This window comes from Choloepus didactylus, chromosome 2 (assembly GCF_015220235.1).
Source record: "Choloepus didactylus isolate mChoDid1 chromosome 2, mChoDid1.pri, whole genome shotgun sequence".
NCBI lineage: Eukaryota > Metazoa > Chordata > Mammalia > Pilosa > Megalonychidae > Choloepus > Choloepus didactylus.
In genome coordinates, this window is record NC_051308.1 from 78,225,221 (window position 1) to 78,247,170 (window position 21,950).

The following is a 21,950-nucleotide window of genomic DNA, read 5'->3' on the forward strand; positions in this document are numbered from 1 at the left end:
CTTATAGCAGCATATTTTTTAAGCTTATAGGTTTATTTTATTTGCATTTTTTTCTAAACTTTACTGAGGAATAACTTACACACCATAACCATAAGTGTACAGTTTTGATAAAATTTTGGCACTTGTATAAATACAGTCATGTAACCACAACCACAATCAAGATATAAAATGTTTTCATCACCCCAAAAAGTTCCCTCGTGCCCCTTTTAGTCGATACCTCTCCCATCCCCAGCACTGGCTCTTAGTGATCTGATTTCTATTCTACTTGCCTTTTCTAGTCTTTTATATAAATGGAATCATATCGCATGTAGCCTTTTGGGTCTGGCTTCTTTCACTCAGTACAATGCTTTTGAGATTTATCCATGTTGTTGCATCATGACTGTTCATTCATTTTTATTGCTGAGTGGTATTCCACAGTATGGATATACTATAATGTATTTATCCATTCACTAGATGATGGACATTTCCAGTTTTTAGCTAATAGCAAAAAGCTGCTATGCACATTCATGTCTGAGACTGTGGACGTACGTTTTCACTCCTTTAGGAGTGGGACTGCTGGGTCATATGGTGCGTGTATTTTTAACTTAATAAGAAACTGTCAAGCTGCTTTCCAAAGTGGCTGTACTATTTTGCATTCCCACCAGTAATGAATGAACGAGAGTTCCAGTTGCTCCATATCCTCAGCAACCATCACTTGGTATCTATCTGCTAGCACAGACAATCAGGCAATGAATGTCAGCAAACATCTACCCTTAGGTGTGATTACTTCATTGGGATATATGACAGGAGCAGAATTGTTGACTTATAGGGCGTGTAAATAGTTTCTTATGTTTTCTTCTATTTACTTTATACGTTTTATAGTTTTCATTTAGGTCTAAAATCCATTTAGAATCCACCATGAATGATTGGGAAGAAATCTAATTTTGTTTTCCTCTACGTAGTGATTCAATTTTCTCAATATCTTCAACCTAGCAAATCACTCCCCCCCCATCAATTTGTGGTGCCATTTATGGCATATTAAGTATATAGATATCTGTCTCTGAATTTTCTATTCTGTTCTTTTGGTCATTGTCAGTTATTATACCAAGGCCATCATGTTTTGATTCTACAGCTTTTTGCATGACTTCATATCTGGTATGGCTATTCCTCCCTTTTAACTCTTCTTTCCTAGGTTTGACTTATGATTGATGGACCTTTTATCCTCTACATGACTTTTAGTGCACTTTATCAAGTTCCTGAAAAATAGGCAGCTGGAATTTTGATTGGGATTGCACTGAAAAAAATATGTATGTATGTATTTGAGAGGGAAGGAGAAGGGGGAGACACCTTTCAAATGAAATGTAACCCTCTGATACTGTGCAGTGTCTTTGCATGTATTCAGCTCATCTTTTATTTCCTTTATAAAAGTTCTAAAATTTTAAGTCCTCATGAGAGCTAAGGGTTAAGTCCTCATGAGAGCTAAGGGTTAACTTAGCCAGGATTGATTCCCTGCTTTAACCCTCCTTCACAGCTCTGTGGAAACTCACTACAGGGAGTGATCCGAGGCAATCCATTCTGATAGAATGCTGATTTGACATTTAGGCCACAATTTCTGCTACATTGAGATCAATGGCAATCACGTGGCATGAACCCCAAGCCCCCAATTTACTCTATGCTAGGGATTGGCATAGCCCTAATCATGTGGCTTAAGAGATGGAGTCCCTCTCCCAAAGTCTGACATCTGAACCTGCTAGATCCCAAAATGCTATAGCACACCTGACTCTCCCAATAAATGCTGCCCCCACAGGCCTAGGGAGCACCATCTGCTGAATTGCCTTTTTTGTACAATCAATGCAGATACTGTACAGTTTTTGTGGCCATTGTGAATGGTATCTTAGTTTTTATTAGGTTTCTTTCATTGACCTATTACTGCATAATAAATTACCCCAAACTAGTGGCTTAAAACAATAATCCTATTTTTGTACCTCATGATTTTGTAGATCAGAAATTTGGACAGGGCTCAGCTGGGTGATTCTGCTGCTCCACATAGCATCAACAGAGGCTGCTTGGTAGTATTCAGCTGACAGATGGACAGGTCTGGAGAGTCCAAGATGGTTTTTGTTCACATGTGTCGGTACCATGTCAGGGAAGGCTGGAAGGCTGGACGCACCTGAGATTGTCTACTGAAGCCACCTATGCCTTAAACACTGGCCAGTTTAAGAAGTTAAGACCTTAACAGCAGCTCAGGCTCCAAGAACAAGTATTCCAGTAAATAATGTGAAAACTGCATGGACATTTGGAAGTCACCTAGTGTCTTCTCTGCCATACTCTACTGATCAAAGCAGTCACAAACTCACCTAGATTCAACGGGAAGGGTAAGGAATTTGCAGCCATGTTATAAAACAGCCCTAATATTTTTGGTTGATTATTGCTGGCATAGAGAAATGCAATTTATTTTTGTTGGTTGATTTTGTATCCAGCAAACTTGCTGGATTCTCTTATTAGTTCTAATTGTCTGTCTGTTGATTCTTTGGTTTTCCAAGGGAGGTGATCATGTAATCTGCACATAATGCTCTTTTGTCTCTTCCTGGGCTTAGGGCACTCTGGTAAAGCAAAGCAGTCAGAGTGAGCATCCTTGTCCCTTCCTTGTCCCTGATTTTAAGTAAAAAGCATCTGAAATTTTTCCCTTAATGTGTCATTTACTGAAGTTCACTGTGTTAAGGAAGTTGTTCTCTTCTTAACTTGCTAAGACTTTATTTTAATCATAGATGGGGTTAAACCTTACCAAATACCATCTCTCCCCCCCCCATTTATTGATTTTTCTATTTTATCTAATGTAAATTATATTTATCCTTGAACTCCTGGAATAAATTCTATTTAATTGTGATATGTTATTTTTTAATATGTTGCTGAATTATTTGTTAGTATTATATCTAGAAATTTTAATCTCTGCTCTCGGTATAATGGGCCTAAAATTTTCTTTTCTCATATTATCCTAATCTGGTTTTGTAATTAAGATTATACTAGCCTCATAACCTGAGATGAGCAGTTTCATTCTTTCTCTTTATATTCTTGAATGATTTATATAAGATAAGAATTTGCTTTGTGCACTTGTGCGTTGAAATTTGGCAGAACCCACTCATAACCATCTTGGCCTGAAAATTTAGGGAAATGGAGGTATTTAAATGCCATCTAAATTTCTCTAATATTGGTTGGTCTAGTCAAGTTCTCTATTTATTATGTCAATTTTGGCATTTTATAGTTTTCCTAGGAATTTATCCACTTTTATCTGGGTTTTCAGGTGATTAGTGTTGGGTACGCATAATGCTCTTTTGATAATTTAAAATGTCCATGCTGTACCCAGTTATTTCCCTCTTTCCATTTTGTATTTTGTTTCCATATTCTAACCTTTTTTAAATGATAGTCTTAATAAAGGTCTGTCTACCTTATTAATTTTTTCAAAGAATCAGTTTGTGGCTTTTATTCCTGTTGTCAGAGGTCCCCAAGACCACCCTCAGGTTCAGTGATCTGCCAGAAGGAGTTGCAGAATTCAGAAAAGCTATTATAGTTAGAATTTATTACAGTGGAAGGATACAGATTAAAATCAGCAAAGGTAAAAGCACACAGGACTAAAGGAAAAACTAGGTATAAGCTTCTAGTTGTCCCCTCCCACTAGAGACTTACAGACAGTGCTTAAATCTTCCCACCACCTACTTGTGACAACACATACAGAATATTGTCAACTGGGGAAGCTCCTCTGAGCCTTGAGATCCAGGGTTTTCTTTGGGGTCTGTCACAGAGGCATGAAGCGCCTGCAGGCTGACCTTAGCTACTCAGTCTCCAGCCTATCCGAGCTTAAACAGACCTCAGGTAATAAAAGTTTCTCTCCTGAATCTAGTTCAGACTGTCCATCTTCTGGTCTGGCCAGACTGCCAACTCCGCTTTACTACAACTTTTTCCTTCTGTGGTTCCTGTGGGTTCCTTGTCTCTAGGAGCCACATCAGAGCTACATACCCATCTAAACTTCTGCTCAGCTCAACAATGGCTCCTTCAAGTTTCAGCAACCCCTTTAATAGACTACACAATAAATAATACCTTCCACACAGGCCTGATAATAAAAGGAACCACTAATTTTTGAAACCTCACAATGCAGTAAACAATTATATGGAGCACTCTATACAGATGATTCCTTATCCATATGACAAACTTGCAAGATATCTGTAATTTCATTTTACATATTGGGAAAAATAAGGTTCCGCAAAGATAAGTATTTTTCCCCAAACCATAAAGCCACTTAGATGGATCTGGGATTTAGCCCAAGATTAACCTGATTTCTACTACACAGGCTGCTTCTCCTAACCATCTAGAATAATTAGTTTGAACCAAGTGTAGTTTGGCTACCAATGAAGTCTAATTCAGAGATGCTTAAAACAACGTCCTGCTACCAACCAGCTTGCCACAAAGTAGATCCAGGAATTTGAAGTACCTAGCACTTATCAAAGAGGTGGGAACAGAAAAATAGACTGCTGACATCATCCAGATTTGGCCTTATGGTCTCTAAGCCAAATGGTATTTATCATCAACCCCTTAAAATGGTGGATAGAAGAGGTTGGTCTGCCTGTTTCCAAGACACCTATGAGCTTCTCTGGTCTTTGGCTCAAATATTTCATCATCACCTACAGTTAGAATAGCCAGACATAGGCAACATCTAGAAACCAAACAAGAAATCCACTCACAGACCATTTTATCAAAAAGAAAGAGGCATGTCTCACTTGTCACTGTCTGAGAAAAAGGAGATTGACCTATTCATTTTTGTCTTGCCTACACCAAGCACATACTTGGCTCTTAAAGCCACTCCCTAAACACCTTGTGGGATGAAACTGCATGAAATACCTGGCTCTGAATGTTCCCCAAATCACATTTATCCTAAAAGGGCTAGGATTTGCAACCACTGAGAAATTTCAAAGAAATGATGTAGCAACTTTGAAGACAGTTATATGAAGGTAATCCTAAAAATATATTTTTTGGAAGTCAACATTGAAGAGAACACAAATCATGTAGTAGTCTCAGAATTTTAGACCCAAAAGAATTTTGTGATCATTACACCACCAATTCTTCTCATTTGACAGAAAAGAGAAGAGAATCCAGAGGTGGGGAGTTAATTGACCAAGTTCATACGTAACCAGGATTGATTATGCCTTTAGGAAACTTAGAGGTTCTGGTGCATATTCTGCTTCAAAATCATTGCCAAGGGCTCTATAGCCTCAGTTCATCCATTTTTTTGTGTGTGTGTGAGTTTAATTAACATGCAGCCAGTGAGATAATTACTAACTTCAGAGCTGCCCCTGAGGTGCCTCTGAAACTCCAAGGCTCCATAGAAAACAGTTTAAAAACTACTAACTTAGATAATTTATTGTTCATTATTTAAACTTTTAGCACATTCAAGCAAACATTGCTTTTAATTCCTTGGAAAACTGGCCTGTTCTCACTAGCAACATGTATTCTTCCTTTCTTTCTTGGTGAATAAGCCCATTAATGAAATGAATACACCCATATACTTTCTTCGTGCCGTTATTGCTTCTGAATTAACTTGTGGGTGGGGGCAAGCTTAAAACAGCGAGGCCCAAACAACGGTCCTTCTCTGGGTGGAGGACACTGTGGGTCACAAACCAAGTGTGCTGGTTTGGAAGCTGTTGTGTACCCAGAAAAGGCCATGTTCTTTTAATCCATTCCTGTGGGTGCAGACCTGTTGTGGGTGGGACCTTTTGATTAGGTTATTTCAGTTGAGATTGTGACCTGTCTCATTCTGGGTAGGTCTTGATCCTCTTGTTGGAGTCCTTTATTAGAGGATAAAACACATACAGAAGCTAAGAGGTGAAATGAAGAGATGAAAATCAGAGAAGCACCCTAGAGAAGCTGAGAGGCAGAGCAGCCAGAAGCTGAAGGCAACAAAACCCCAGGAGAGAAGACCAGCAGATGCCACCATGTGCCTTCCCATGTGACAGAGGAGCCCAAGCTCATCAGTAGCCTGTCTTCAGAGTCCAGGTATCCTCCTGTCGATGCCTTGAGTTGGACATTTTCAAGGCCTAAGAACTGTAAATTGTAAGTTAATAAATCCCCATTGTAAAATCCAACCCTTTTCTGGGATATTGCATTTTGGCAGCTTTAGCAAACTGAAACACCAAGCTTTGTGGTGATGGCAGAAATTGTTCACTTTAGAAGCAACTCACTAAATTGGACAACATTTCAAAATTCAAAATTCTAAGAGAGAGTGCTCCAGGAATGAATGCTGAGCAACCTGGTACCATCACTGTTCCCCTTAACAATGAGGCTTAGCCGTTAGAGTTTTTAACTGCAACCAGAGAAAAAAACTCTGGCTGATTTAGGCAGGACGGGAAAAAAAACAGGATTTGGAGAGAGAGAAGTCTCTTGGAAGGTGTTAGTGGTGGCATGAAAGGAAGCTGAGGGAGGGCAGTTGATATTTTCTCAATCTTTATTGTGTATGATGTAGAATTAAGAGTACAAACTCTGGAGCCAGACTACTCAAGTCAGAATCCTGGCTCCACCCTTTGCTCCCTGTAGGAGCTTGAACATGGGGCCTCTCAGTTTCCTTATCTGTAAAATGGAGGCAATAATATTGGAATCTATCTCAAAGGATCACTGTAATTCAAAGCAGTTCGCTCAGTTGCCTCACTCATGGTAAGAACTCAACACATAGCTACAGCAGCTTTTATATAAAGGGCCATGTCAGTGTGCTTCCTTCTCCTCCCACTCCCCACTTGCACTCAGATGCTGTCCTGGCGCTTCTCACCTGTAAATTCCAACCATGAGAATGAACTTGTGTCATCACTAGGGCAGCTTTGGCGGGTGAGAAGGGCACCAGCTCCTGATGTACGCAGGTGGAGATGCTCAGTGAGTAGCCCACCAGGGAAACAGACCCAATTGTCTCAATCTCGAGGAAGACAGCAGAGAAAGATCCCTTGAAACAATACCAAGCTTTCAGAAGCCAAGTGTTTGGGGGAGAAACAATAAAGGAACAACCTGGGTTGTTTATGTAGGTCATGTGTGTCTGGAGACTGGAGTAATTGAATCTCCGAGTGAAACAAATGCACAGAAGAGAGGGCCTTTTGGCATGTCCTCAGGACATCTCCCTTTGTTCCTGATGCAGTTACTATCCTAAGAATCTCCAGGAGCAGAGCTGCCAAGTGGGGGTGTAGCTCTCCTAAAGCCACCTCCTAATAATGCTGGCAGTGATGAACAAGGCTACAGCCCAGGCAGCCTTCCAGAGGAGATCCTGTCACTGGGTAAAAAGTGTGCTATAGCAAGTGTTGTGTAGCCAGTGCTTGAGGGATAAGGCTGCAAAGACAAGTCTCTTTGCACTTTCTCCAAAACCAGAGAAACAGTTCGGAATTTGTCCAAGACCCTTATGGGGACTGAGGGGGAAGGGGCTTTAAACACAAATAAAGCCATTATTCTGATAAAGCACTGACTTCACAAGAAAAAACAAAGAAAGCTGCTTTCCTGGAAATTCTCACCTTACGGTCACAAATGGCCATTGCACAACACCATTTCCCTGGAAAAAGTGGGGGAAAGGGGCTGGGGGCCACACAGAGCCTTATGGATTCACAATGGGACATCATTTTTCCCAGTTCTTGAGGGCTGCCTCTTTTGTTGTTGTTTTTGTTTCTTTTTGTATTTTCACAAAATTTTCTCTCTGAGGTATAAGAACCAAAATTCTTAATTGAAGCCTCTAGTTCCCAGAGCTTGTGTAGGATTTGAACTTGGAGATGCAGAGCCACTTACTTGCTGTGTGAATTTGTCAAGTTGCATAACGTCTCTGAGACTTGGTTCTCTCTTCTATAGAATATTGGCTTTGTTTTGACCTGCATGCTTTCTTCATTTCCTCAGTAGCAGCCACCCCACTGACCACGGAAATGTCACTATAGAAATAAAAGCTATCAGATGCAGTCCTGCTTTGACAGCCTTCCTTGCAGCCTTGGGACAAGCTCATAGCTTAAATTCTGCCCTTCGGGTGCACATGCCCTGGGCCTTGCTTGAGTGAGGAGCTTTTGCATGCGAGACAGCCCCACGCAGAAATCCGTTTGGGTGACAGTGGTCCACCACCATGTTCAGTCTCCGGATACAGTGACAGCACCTGAGCCTAGGGATGCTGAGGGCAGTGGTAATATGCTGGGTCTATACCCAGTGTGTCAGTGTGTGTGTGTGTGTGTGTGTGTGTGTGTGTGAACACTTGTTTCTTATTCCACGTGGCACTCAGTTTCTCCCTGGCTCTCTGCTCCATCCATCTCTAGGTTACCTGGGTGGTGGGTTGGGAGCCATTCTGTCTTCAGAGAACCTACCTTCTGATCTACTTTCTACTATATAGTAGAAGGAGTCCAACCCTCTGAGAGGGAGACATGGTTGGGTGGGTTGGGAAGAGCCCGGGTTTTCTGGCTCTGCCCGTGATTGGGTAAGTTGGCCTAAATTTGGAATGAGGTGTTATCAAGTCCCACTTGGCCAGAACTCTAAGGCAGATTCCCCAGAAAAGCTTCCTCTGGAATAGAAGTGGTATTTTCATCTCCATCTGTCTGATTTCTGTGTCCTCCCTTTATCAATTGGTTTCTGATTGGAAGTGGAAGGAGGGGGTGCTTTTTATTGTATCCTTAAAACCTCAATCGGTAGTAGTGGAGTAAGTGTGTTTTCAACAAGGAAGCAATTCCCATAGCGTGATTCTGGGCTTTTTTTTCCGGGTAGCCAGCAAAGCAGGTTCTGTAAGATTCAAGTGAGCTGCCCCATCTTTTAATAACCCTCTTGTTCTGCTTAAAGTAGCCAGAGTTGGTTCTTGGTAGGTATAGCTAAGAGCTCTGATTCATAAGAGCACTTCTTCATAGATTTGTGAGGATTAAATGAAAGGGTATATTTGAAGTGCTCAGCAATAAAGCTCTGGCATATGGTGAACACTGAGTAAATGTTTGCTAAAGTGAATTTTCTCTGATCATTTCCAACCAGGCTATAATAATAGCTGATAATTGTTTCATTAAGAAAAGAACAGAGATTACAATCCAAGTCACTCTGATTCCCCGGGTTTGCATTTTAATTGCTGTGCAAATGTTTCCTAAATTCCATTTATTTGTCTACCACTGACATGATTTTTGCTATATTAATGCATTCTCATGTTAGTCCATAAATCCACCTGCTCTTTTAAGACTTAAGTTTATTTCAGAAGGAAATTTTATATGACCATCTTTAATGGAAGAGGGGCCTTAGTAACTTTAAGTAGGGGATAATCTTTAAATAAATACATGATATTAGGAAATAAACATAATCCTCTTCAGACCAGTGGTAAAGAATTTTACTGTGGGAAGTATTGTGTTATGCTATACTGCTTCTATACTGCTTCTGCTATTTTTTTTTTTTGTAATAGAGATGTTTATTCTTTTCCTGAGTTAAGAAATGGTCAACTGCATTGAAATAAGCCTTAAACACTATTCATACAACAGCATCAAATTAGTATGTTCTCATGGCAATTATGCAAAATCTACTCTCTCAATTATTAGTTTCCAGTAAATGTTGAAATCAATTAGACAGTGCAAGCCCTCCAAATTTCTTATTTCCCAGATTGTTTTGGATATTCTAGGTCCTTTGCATTTCCATATAAATTTTAGAATCAACTTGTCACTTACTTTTAAAAGGCATAGGCCTTTTAACAATATTGATTAATCCATTCTATGAATATGGTATTTCTCTGCATTTAATTAGGTCTTCTTTAATTTCTCTCAACAATATTTTGTAGTTTTTAGTGTAGAGATTTTGCATATTTTTGTTAAATTTATTCCTAAGTATTTTGTGTTTTGTGATGTTAGGGAATTGCTTTTAAATTTTATGTTCAAATAGTTTTTTGCAGTATATAGACATATAATTAATTTTTAAAGTATTGACCTGTCCTGCAAACTTGTTAAATTTACTTATTAGTTCTAGTAACTTTTTTGTAGGTTGCTTAGAGTTTTCTATGTAACTTATCATGCTGTCTTAAAAAAAAAAAAAGAAGACATTTTGGCTTTTTCCTTTCCAATCTTGATGCCTTTAATTTCAAATTTTGTCCTTATTAAACTGGCTAGAACTTCCAGTACAATGTTGACTAGAAGTGTTGATAGGGACATTCTTGCCTTGCTCATGATCTTAGGGCGAAGTATCCAATATTTCATCACTATGTATGATATTAGCTGTGGATTTGTCAGGGATGTCCTTTTTCAGGTTAAGAAAGTTTCCCTCTATTCCTATTTTTATTATGAATGGGCATTGAATTTTGTCAAATGCTTTTTCATGCATTTAAGGAAATGCACATGTGGTTTTATCCTGTATATTATTAATATGTGAATTACATTGATTTTCAAATATTAAACCTATTTTATATTCCTGGGATAAATTCTACTTGGTAATGATGTGTTATTCTTTTTATATATGGCTAGATTTGACTTACTAATATTTTGGTAAGGAATTTTTGTGTCAGTATTCATGAAGCATATGTCTGATTTTCAATTCTTATACTGTCTTTACCAGGCTTTGGTATTAGGGGTATGTTGGCCTCAAAACAATTGGCAAATGTCCCAGTCTGTATTTTCTGAACAAGTTTATTTAAGGCTTAGTGTTATTTGTTTCTTAAATGTTTGATAGAATTTATTAGTGAAGCCATTTGGACCCGGAGTTCTCTTTGTGAGAAGGCCTTGATAAATTCAATTTCCAAAAGAGATATATAGGTATTCAGATTTTCTATTCCTTCCTTTGTCAGTTTTGGCAAGTTATATTTTTTAAGAAATTTGTGCATTTCATTTCAGTTGTCGAATTTATTGACATAAAGTTGTTCACAATGATCCCTTGTTACCCTTTGGTCGTCTGTAAGATCTCAGATGATGCTTCCTCTTTAATTCCAATATTGGTAAACTGTGTCTCCTCTTTTTTTCTTTTAAGTCTAGCTAGGGGCTTAGCAATTTTATTAATATTTTTCAATGAACAAATTTTGGGCTTTGTTAATTTTGTCTATGGTTCTATTTCATTGATTTCTGTTCTTATCTGTATCGTATCCTCCCTTCTACATCTTTTTTTTTTAATTATTCATTTTATTGAGATATGTTCACATACCACGCAGTCATACAAAACAGATCATACATTGGATTGTTCACAGTACCATTACGTAGTTATACATTCATTACCAAAATCAATCCCCGACACCCTCATTACCACACACACAAAAATAACCAGAATAATAATTAAAGTGAAAAGGAGCAACTAAAGTGGAAAAGAACACTGGGCGCCCTTGTCTGTTTGTTTGTTTGTTTGTTTCCTTCCCCCACCTTTCCACTCATCCATCCACAAACTAGACAAACGGGAGTGTGATCCCTATGCCCCCCCCCCCCAATCCCACTGTCCCCCCTCATAAGCCACATTTTTATACAATTGTCTTCAAGATTCATGGGTTCTGGGTTGTAGTTTGATAGTTTCAGGTATCCACCACCAGCTACCCCAATTCTTTAGAACCTAAAAAGGGTTGTCTAAAGTGTGCTTAAGAGTGCCCACCAGAGTGACCTCTCGGCTCCTTTTGGAATCTCTCTGCCACTGAAGCTTATTTCATTTCCTTTTACATCCCCCTTTTGGTCAAGAAGATGTTCTCCATCCCACAATGCCGGGTCTACATTCCTCCCCGGGAGTCATATTCCACGTTGCCAGGGAGATTCACTCCCCTGGCTGTCTGATCCCACGTAGGGGGGAGGGCAGTGATTTCATCTTTCAAGTTGGCTTAGCCAGAGAGAGAGGGCCACATCTGAGCAACAGAGGCATTCGGGAGGAGGCTCTTAGGCACAATTATAGGGAGGCCTAGCCTCTCCTTTGCAGCCACAGTCTTTCCAAGGGTAAAACCTATGGTAGAGGGCTCAACCCATCAAACCACCAGTCCCCTATGTCTGTGGTCATGTTAGCAACCATCGAGTTAGGGCAGGCCAATACCCCGGCATTCTCCACCAGCTCTTCAAGGGGGCTCTGCATATTTTTTCCTTGTTTTTTTTTTTTAAAAAAAACACTTTTTTTTTTTTCCTAAATCAACTGTATGAAAAAAATAAAAATAAATAAAAATACAGTAAAAGAACATTTCAAAGAGACCATAACAAGGGAGTAAGAAAAAGACAACTAACCTAAGATAACTACTTTACTTCCAACATTTTCTTACTCTACCCCAAGAAAGTAACCTAATATAGCAACATTTCTGTGAACTTGGTCCTACTATACCCATCAGAAATTAACAGACCATAGTCATTCCTGGGCATTCCCAGAACATTAAATTTACCCATGATAGCTTGTCTGTTCTTCTTGGATTATTGTTCCCCCTTCCTTAATTGCTCTCTATCACTAGTTCCCCTACATTCTACATTATAAACCATTCATTTCACATTTTTTCAAAGTTCACATTAGTGGTAGCATATAATATTTGTCTTTTTGTGCCTGGCTTATTTCGCTCAGCATTATGTCTTCAAGGTTCATCCATGTTGTCATATGTTTCACAACATCATTCCTTCTTACTGCCGCGTAGTATTCCATCATGTGTATATACCACATTTTATTTATCCACTCATCTGTTGAAGGACATTTGGGTTGTTTCCATCTCTTGACAATTGTGAATAATGCTGCTATCAACATCGGCGTGCAGATATCTGTTCGTGTCACTGCTCTCCAATCTTCCGGGTATATACCAAGAAGTGCAATCACTGGATCGAAGGGTATCTCTATATCTAGTTTTCTAAGGAACTGCCAGACTGACTTCCAGAGTGGCTGAACCATTATACAGTCCCACCAACAATGAATAAGAGTTCCAACTTTTCTACATCCTCTCCAGCATTTGTAGTTTCCTGTTTGTTTAATGGCAGCCATTCTAATTGGTGTTAGATGGTATCTCATTGTGGTCTTAAATTGCATCTCTCTAATAGCTAGTGAAGCTGAACATTTTTTCATGTGTTTCTTGGCCATTTGTATTTCCTCTTCAGAGAACTGTCGTTTCATATCTTTTGCCCATTTTATAATTGGCCCGTCTGTACTATCGTCATTGAGTTGTAGGATTTCTTTATATATGCAAGATATCAGTCTTTTGTCAGATACATGGTTTCCAAAAATTTTTTCCCATTGACTTGGCTGCCTCTTTACCTTTTTGAGAAATTCCTTTGAGGTACAGAAACTTCTAAGCTTGAGGAGTTCCCATTTATCTATTTTTTCTTTTGTTGCTTGTGCTTTGGGTGTAAAGTCGAGGAAGTAGCCACCTAATACAAGGTCTTGAAGATGTTTTCCTACATTATCTTCTAGGAGTTTTATGGTACTTTCTTTTATATTGAGATCTTTGGTCCATTTTGAGTTGATTTTTGTGTAGGGTGTGAGGTAGGGGTCCTCTTTCATTCTTTTGGATATGGATATCCAACTCTCCCAGCCCCATTTGTTGAAAAGACCTTTATGACCCAGTTCAGTGACTTTAGGGGCCTTATCAAAGGTCAGTCGGCCATAGATCTGGGGGTCTATCTCCAAATTCTCAATTCGATTCCATTGATCTATCTGTCTATCTTTGTGCCAGTACCATGCTGTTTTGAAAACTGTGGCTTTATAATAAGCTTCAAAGTCAGGGAGTGTAAGTCCTCCCACTTGGTTTTTCTTTTTTTAGGGTGTCTTTAGCAATTCGAGGCATCTTCCCTTTCCAAATAAATTTGATAAATAGCTTTTCCAAGTCTGCAAAGTAGGTTGTTGGAATTTTGATTGGGATTGCACTGAATCTGTAGATGAGTTTGGGTAGAATTGACATCTTAATGACATTTAGCCTTCCTATCCATGAACATGGAATATTTTTCCATCTTTTAAGGTTTCCTTCTATTTCTTTTAATAGAGTTATGTAGTTTTCTTTGTATAGGTCTTCTACATCTTTGGTTAAGTTTATTCCTAGGTACTTGATTTTTTTAGTTGCTATTGAATGGTATCTTTTTCTTGAGTGTCTCTTCAGTTTGTTCATTTTTAGCATATAGAAACATTACTGACTTGTGTGCATTAATCTTGTATCCTGCTACTTTGCTAAATTTGTTTATTAGCTCTAGTAGCTGTATTGTCAATTTCTCGGGGTTTTCCAGATATAAGATCATATCATCTGCAAACAAGGACAGTTTTACTTCTTCCTTTCCAATTTGGATGCTTTTTATTTCTTGGTCTTGCCGGATTGCCCTGGCTAGCACTTCTAGCACAATGTTGAATAACAGTGGTGACAGCGGGCATCCTTGTCTTGTTCCTGATCTTAGGGGGAAGGCTTTCAGTCCCTCAACATTGAGTACTATGCTGGCTGTGGGTTTTTCATATATGCTCTTTATCATATTGAGGAAGTTTCCTTCAATTCCTACCTTTTGAAGTGTTTTTATCAAAAAGGGATGTTGGATTTTGTCGAATGCTTTTTCAGCATCTATTGAGATGATAATTTGATTTTTCCCTTTTGATTTGTTAATATGTTGTAATACATTGATTGATTTTCTTATGTTGAACCACCCTTGCATGCCTGGAATGAACCCCACTTGGTCATGGTGTATGATTTTTTAAATGTGTCTTTGGATTCGATTTGCAAGTATTTTGTTGAGGATTTTTGCATCTATATTCATTAGGGAGATTGGCCGGTAGTTTTCCTTTTTTGTAGCATCTTTGCCTGGCTTTGGTATTAGATTGATGTTAGCTTCATAAAATGAATTAGGTAGTGTTCCATTTTCTTCAATGTTTTGAAAGAGTTTAAGTAAGATTGGTGTCAGTTCTTTCTGGAAAGTTTGGTAGAATTCTCCTGTGAAGCCATCTGGCCCTGGGCATTTATTTGTGAGAAGCTTTTTGATGACTGATTGGATCTCTTTGATTGTGATTGGTTGGTTGAGGTCTTCTGTTTCTTCTCTGGTCAGTCTAGGTTGTTCATATGTTTCCAGGAAATTGTCCATTTCCTCTACATTATCCAGTTTGTTGCCATACAGTTGTTCATAGTACCCCCTTATAATTTTTTTAATTTCCTCGGGATCTGCAGTAATGTCACCTTTCTCATTCATTATTTTGTTTATATGGGTCTTTTCTCTTTTTGATTTTGTCAGTCTACCTAGGGGCTTGTCAATCTTATTGATCTTCTCAAAGAACCAACTTTTGGTGTTATTTATCCTCTCTATTGTTTTTTTTTGTTCTCTATGTCATTTATTTTTGCTTTAATCTTTGTCATTTCTTTTCTTCTACTTGGTTTAGGACTGGTTTGCTGTTCATTTTCTAGCTTTTTCAGTTGATCCATTAGTTCTTTGACTTTGGCTCTTTCTTCCTTTTTAATATATGCGTTTAGTGCTATAAATTTCCCCCTCAGTACCACTTTTGCTTCATCCCATAGGTTTTGGTATGTTGTGTTCTCGTTTTCATTCATCTGTACATATTTAGCAATTTCTCTTGCTATTTCTTCTTTAACCCACTGATTGTTTAGGAGTGTGTTGTTTAACCTCCAGGTATTTGTGAATTTTCTAAGTCTCTGATGGTTATTGACTTCTAATTGTATTCCATTGTGGTCAGAGAATGTGCTTTGAATAATTTCAATCTTTTTAAATTTATCGAGCCTTGTTTTATGTCCCAGCATATGATCTATTCTGGAGAAAGTCCCGTGAGCACTACAGAAGTATGTGTATCCTGGTGATTTGGGATGTAATGTTCTATATATGTCTGTTAAATCCAATTCATTTATCAGATTGTTTAGGTTTTCAATTTCCTTATTGGTCTTCTGTCTGGTTGATCTATCTATAGGAGAGAGTGATGTGTTGAAGTCTCCCACAATTATTGTGGAAACATTAATTGCTTCCTTTAGTTTTGCTAATGTTTCTCTCATGTATTTTGTCGCAGCTTGATTGGGTGCATAAACATTTATGATTGTTATTTCTTCTTGTTGAATTGCCCCCTTTTATTAGTATGTAGTGACCTTCTTTGTCTCTCAAAACATCCCTGCATTTAAAGTCTATTTTATCTGAGATTAATATTGCTACACCTGCTTTCTTTTGGCTGTAGCTGGCATGAAATATTTTTTTCCATCCTTTCATTTTCAATTTCTTTGTGTCCCTGTGTCTACGATGAGTCTCTTGTATGCAACATATTGATGGTTCATTTTTTTTTTATCCATTCTGCAAATCTATACCTTTTAATTGGTGAGTTTAATCCATTTACATTCAACGTTATAACCGTGAAGGCATTTCTTGAATCAGCCATTTTATCCTTTGGTTTATGTTTGTCGTATATATTTTTCCCTCTCTCTATTAATATCCTTTAATGTACCCATACTGAATCTCTTTAGTACTGAACCTTTCTCCGTGTCTCCCTCTACTTTCTTTGTTTCTCTGTCTGTAGGGCTCCCTTTAGTATCTCCAGTAGGGCAGGTCTCTTGTTAGCAAATTCTCTCAGCATTTGTTTGTGAAAAATTTAAGCTCTCCCTCAAATTTGAAGGAGAGCTTTGCTGGATAAAGTATTCTTGGTTGGAAATTTTTCTCACTCAGAATTTTAAATATGTCATGCCACTGCCTTCTTGCCTCCATGGTGGCTGCTGAGTAGTCACTACTTAGTCTTATGCTGTTTCCTTTGTATGTGGTGAATTGCTTTTCTCTTGCTGCTTTCAGAACTTGCTCCTTCTCTTCCATATTTGACAGTGTGATCAGAATATGTCTTGGAGTGGGTTTATTTGGATTTATTCTATTTGGAGTTCGCTGGGCATTTATGATTTGTGTATTTATGGTGTTTAGAAGATTTGGGAAGTTTTCCCCAACAATTTCTTTGAATACTCTTCCTAGACCTTTACCCTTTTCTTCTCCTTCTGGGACACCAATGAGTCTTATATTTGGACATTTTATATTATCTATCAAATCCCTGAGGTCCATTTCGATTTTTTCGATTTTTTTTCCCCATTCTTTCTTTTGTGCTTTCATTTTCTGTTCTGTCATCTTCCAGGTCACTGATTCGTTGTTCAACTTCCTCTAGTCTTGTACTATGAGTATCCAGAATCTTTTTAATTTGGTCAACAGTTTCTTTAATTTCCATAAGATCATCTATTTTTTTATTTAGTCTTGCAATGTCTTCTTTATGCTCTTCTAGGGTCTTCTTGATGTCCTTTATATCCTGTTCCATGCTCTTCTTGATGTCCTTTATATCCCATGCCATGGTCTCATCATTCATCTTTAGTTCTTTAATTAGTGGCTCTAAGTACTGTATTTCTTCTGATCTTTTGATTTGGGTGCTTGGGCTTGGGTTATCCATATCTTCTGTTGTTTTCATATGCTTTAAAATTTTCTGTTGTTTTTGGCCTCTTGGCATTTGCTTAACTTGGTAGGGTTCTTTTAGGATTTGTAGACCAATTGAAATCCTTATCTCTAATTTGTCAGGTCTACAGCTTCGTGGAGTACACTTTCTGTGACTAACCAGCAGATGGCGTCCGCGAGCCACCTGTTCCCCTCAAGCTAGTTCTCCCCCACTTTGCCTCTGTGGTGAGTGGGGGAGTAAGTCTTGTGGGGTCCAGTTGGTGTACCAAGCTTGTGTGTGTAGTTGGTGTTGCCCGCCCTGTATAAGGGGTGTGTGTCTGGACGGTCAGGGAGGGGGGTGGTTCTAACAACCAAATCTCCCTGGTGTTCTGGAAGTTTTAAAGCTGCTGCAATAGTCTAATCATTCAGTTCAGTCCTGCCACAGTTTGTCTCTGCCACTGACCCACAAGTCCTTGGTATTGGCGTCTGGACCCTGAGACTTGTGAATGGGTCCCTCTTCTAGGCCTTGCACCCCCTGGTCCTCTGTTGAGGGATGACTGTGCTATGTCACCGGTGAGTGCCGTCCCCCCAGGGTGGTTCTGGGCTGCCGGTCTGTGTAGGGAGGCTCCCAGTCTGCTGAAATGATGGCTGAATGGGGCTTGTTAATTCCCACTGCTCCACCTTCCCAAGTCTGGGACAACCAGCTAAGGGTGCAGGGAAGGCTAATGTCCATGCCCAATTTTGTGGTGTATGCGTGTTATTTGAAGCACTTCCGTCACACTGGGTTGTCTGGGGCAGCTCTGGGCTGTGGGGCCAGTGACAGGCAGGAATGTTTCCTGTCTACCAGGATGATGGCTGTGAGAGGATGCCCCCCTTTTCTTGGGAAGTTGTGGTGTTTAGTAAATTTTCTCAGCCACTGGATTATTTCCTTTTGTCTCAGAGCTCTCAGTTCTGCTCTTGTCTTGACCTGCCCAAATTGCAAGTCTTTGAGGCTTTCTGTATTGGGCTTCTTAGAGTAATTGTTTTAGAAAATGAAAAAAAGATAAAAAAAAAAAGAAGAAAAAAGAAAAAAAAAAAGGGCCCTCCCGGCAGATCTAGGCATTATTGAAATGCTAAGAGACAAAGCAATTAGGGCTATTAAGGAAAGATCCAGGGGGCAGAAAGATCAGTTTTTCTTTGGGTTTTGCAAATGAGCCTGCTGGGCCTGAGCTCTGCCCTTCCCCTTTCTATGTTCACCAGAACTCCAAAAACCCTCCGCTTTTATTTTTGAGTTTGTCTTGCTGTTTTTTTTGCTATGCCTATCTCCTCTCTGCTGGGCTGGCTGCTCTGAGATTCTCTGGTGTCTGGTCTCAGTCTATCTATGGTTGGAGTTTGGATCAGTAGAATGAGTTTCCGATAAGGGCTGCCACTGCAGTTCTCCCTTCTCCTTCCCAGCGCTGACGGCCCCTCCTCCTGGCAGGGACTGAGCCTGGCAGGGAGGGGCACGGGTCCCCTGGCCGCAAAAACTTACAGATTTCGCTGATCTCAGCAGTTCCACGTTTTCATGAGTGTTGTATGAAGTATGCCCAAAGTCAGATTGCTCTGCGGTATCCAGTCCACGCAATTCCTGGCTTTCTACCTACTTGCCTGGAGGAGTGACTAAAACATACACCTCACCAATCCACCATCTTGCCCCTTCTACATCTTTTGAGTTTAATTTCCTTATATATTTTTTAAGGTAGAAACGTAGATTATTGAGTTTAAACCTTTGTCTTCCACTTTCTGCCTGCTTTTTGTTGTTCTCTGGTGCCTTTCAAATGGTTGGGTAAAACATTTTGTCCATAGTTTATAACTGTTGTCTGCAGGATGATTAGTCTGGTAAACACTATTCCACCATTACTAGATCTAGATCTAAAGACGTGACTTTTAATCTAAGTTCTAAGCTTTATAATTTTGGGTAAGTATTGTAACTTGTGCAATTTCTGGCAAGTGGGGATAATATAAGATTGCTTGCCATGGAGAATAAATGAGGTAATGCATATGGAAATACTTTTGAAAGAATAACGTGATATATAAATTATATTTATTATCATAAGTGCAATAAAAAGAATTGCTTCCATGGCACACTTATATTTCCATGAAAAGTTAAGAAACAACACTGAGGCATTAAATTGTGTAGCCTGGCAGATGGGGAAAATAATCCTTATCCTCTTCTAGGTAAACTTGTAGTTGGATGCAGATTGATAGTCAACTGATACTGATCAAATGCCTATCATGTATGCATTAGGCACCTTTATATGCACTATCTCATTTAATTTGTTTCTCCCTTAAAAATAGTGCAGTCCAATTTATCAACATGTAACAATAACTTTAAAATTTCCTGCACCTTGATTCCACTCTTAGATATTTATCCGAAGGAAATGATCATATGGCATACAGATTTATGTGCTTACTGAAGCCTTATTAATAATAACAAAAAATTTGGAACAGCATAAATAAGTGTATATAAAGAATTGTATATAAAGAATTAGTCAAATAAATTATAATGTAATACTATTCAGCTGTTAAAACTCATATTTTCAGAGATTATTTTATCATTTGTGAAAATTTACATAATATAATATTAAGTGTAAAGAAAAAAATTACTGTTTAAACATCATGATTATAATTTTGTTTAGAAATATGAATTAGAAAAAATAATTGGAAGGAAATATACCAAAATGCTAACAAGGATTATGTCTGGGGTGATACAATTAGGGATGATTCTTTTTTCACATGCTTTCCTGAGATTTTTAAATTGTTCACAATGAATATATAACTTTGCTTTCTCTTTTCCCTAAATTGCGGGAAATATTTGGGGCACAGTATGTGATGTATAAAGTTATTGCTCCACTGACAGTTTTTCAAAAGCTTCCAGTTCTAGAAAGCTTCTTCTAGCAATGAAATGGGACAATGCGAAGGTGTGAGAATTTAGAGAAACTGTAGATTTTTGTGTCATGGGGATTCTTTCCAGCAGATGGTGAAATTATGCTGCAGTTCTGAATTAGACTCTTATTACCCACCCCCTCCCTTTCTCCCTCCTTCCCATTTACTGCCCCCCCCCACTCTCTCATTCCTAACTATAATACAAAACACAACCAGACACATTTTTATTTTTTGCAATGTGTACCTGAGATACATTCTTTGCAAGCTTCTTGCAAGCCTCAGAGAACTTTCCCCTTAGCTAGTGTGTTTTCTTTTTTCGTGATTACAAGGTGAAGACCTGCCAGTTACAGTAAATGGGGTGAGGGGTTCCCTGCACAAACACTGCAGAGAAAAAGAAATTCAGAACCATAAGAACTGGGAAGACTGTTTCAATAGTGGCACCCTGCTTGCCTCTCCTTTCAAAATTGAGCCCTAGTTTCTATCACTTCTCAGTTGCCTGGGATGTAATACAGAACACCAGATGGACATGAGGATGTGTGATTTTGCCCATCTAATCTAAGAAAGGTAGGCAGTCCTTTTAAAAATATATAGAAAAACAAGGGACAGAGCTGAAAACTTGAGAGCCAGTTTGATTCTCAGCCAGGATTATCATTCAGCGTACAGGGTGGGCTACCAGATGCTGAACTTCAGGGCAGTTTCCCAAGGTATATCAGCCAGTTCTGCTTAGCCAGGAAGCCTGTTGATTACCCACACCAGGGGGTGCTCACCTGTTGGCATTTTCCCTGCTGCAGCTCTCTTTGACTAGCATCACAGCATGGGACAGTGGTTTTCCAACTAGGTTCGGCAGGGTTCTCTCAGGTTTCTGGTGGGAGAGTTGGGTGGGGAGGCAGCTAGCATCCCACTCTATTTTAGACAGAGTAGCTTCAAAATACTCTATTTTACATATTTGGTTTCCAAATCAACTCTCCTTTGAAGAAAATGTCCTCTGCTTTAAAGAAAGTTTGGAAACCACTGATGGTGCTTTGGGACCTTGACGAGAGAAAGTGTAACAGAGATGTAGATCCTAAATCCCTTTTGGGACAGCAGAGTAGCATGGAATGGGATTAGATGTGGACTCTGTGTTATCAAGATGAGTTTCAGGTGTTTTCAAACAAATGAATTGGGAAGTAAACTTGCATCCTCTGATAAAAATTAAGGAGTCAAACCCAAGTCACTTGCCTCAGTAGGATGTAAGATTAATGAGGGCAAGGGTAGTACCTATTTTGTTCACCATTGTTGTCTTGTGCCTGCACAGTACCTGGTGTTGGGTATTAAATAGGATTTAATAGACTAGCTACTCACTTTCAGTTGACTAAGATAACAGCATAAGTGCTCCAGGATTCTTTTCCATCGCAGAAGCTTTGAACAACTAGAAAAAACTGACAAAGCCAACTTCCTCAAAACTCCAGAAAACAGTTAAAGAATTGTGGTAATTGGGTGAATACTGAATCAAGAAAACCCAGCTTTAAAAATAGTAGGAGAAGGAGGAGGGGCAAGATGGTGGCATAGAGAGGAGTGGAAGCTAAGTAGTCCCCCTGGAACAACTACAAAAAACCAGAAACAACTAGTAAATAATCCAGAATAACTGCGGGGGGACAAACGAGACCATCCACTCATCATACACCAACCTGAATTGGGAGGAATGCCCGAGAACACAGCATAAAATCTGTAAGTAAAACCTGCAGAACCAAGTCGTGAGACCCCCTCCCCATAGCCCGAGCTGCAAAGCCTCGT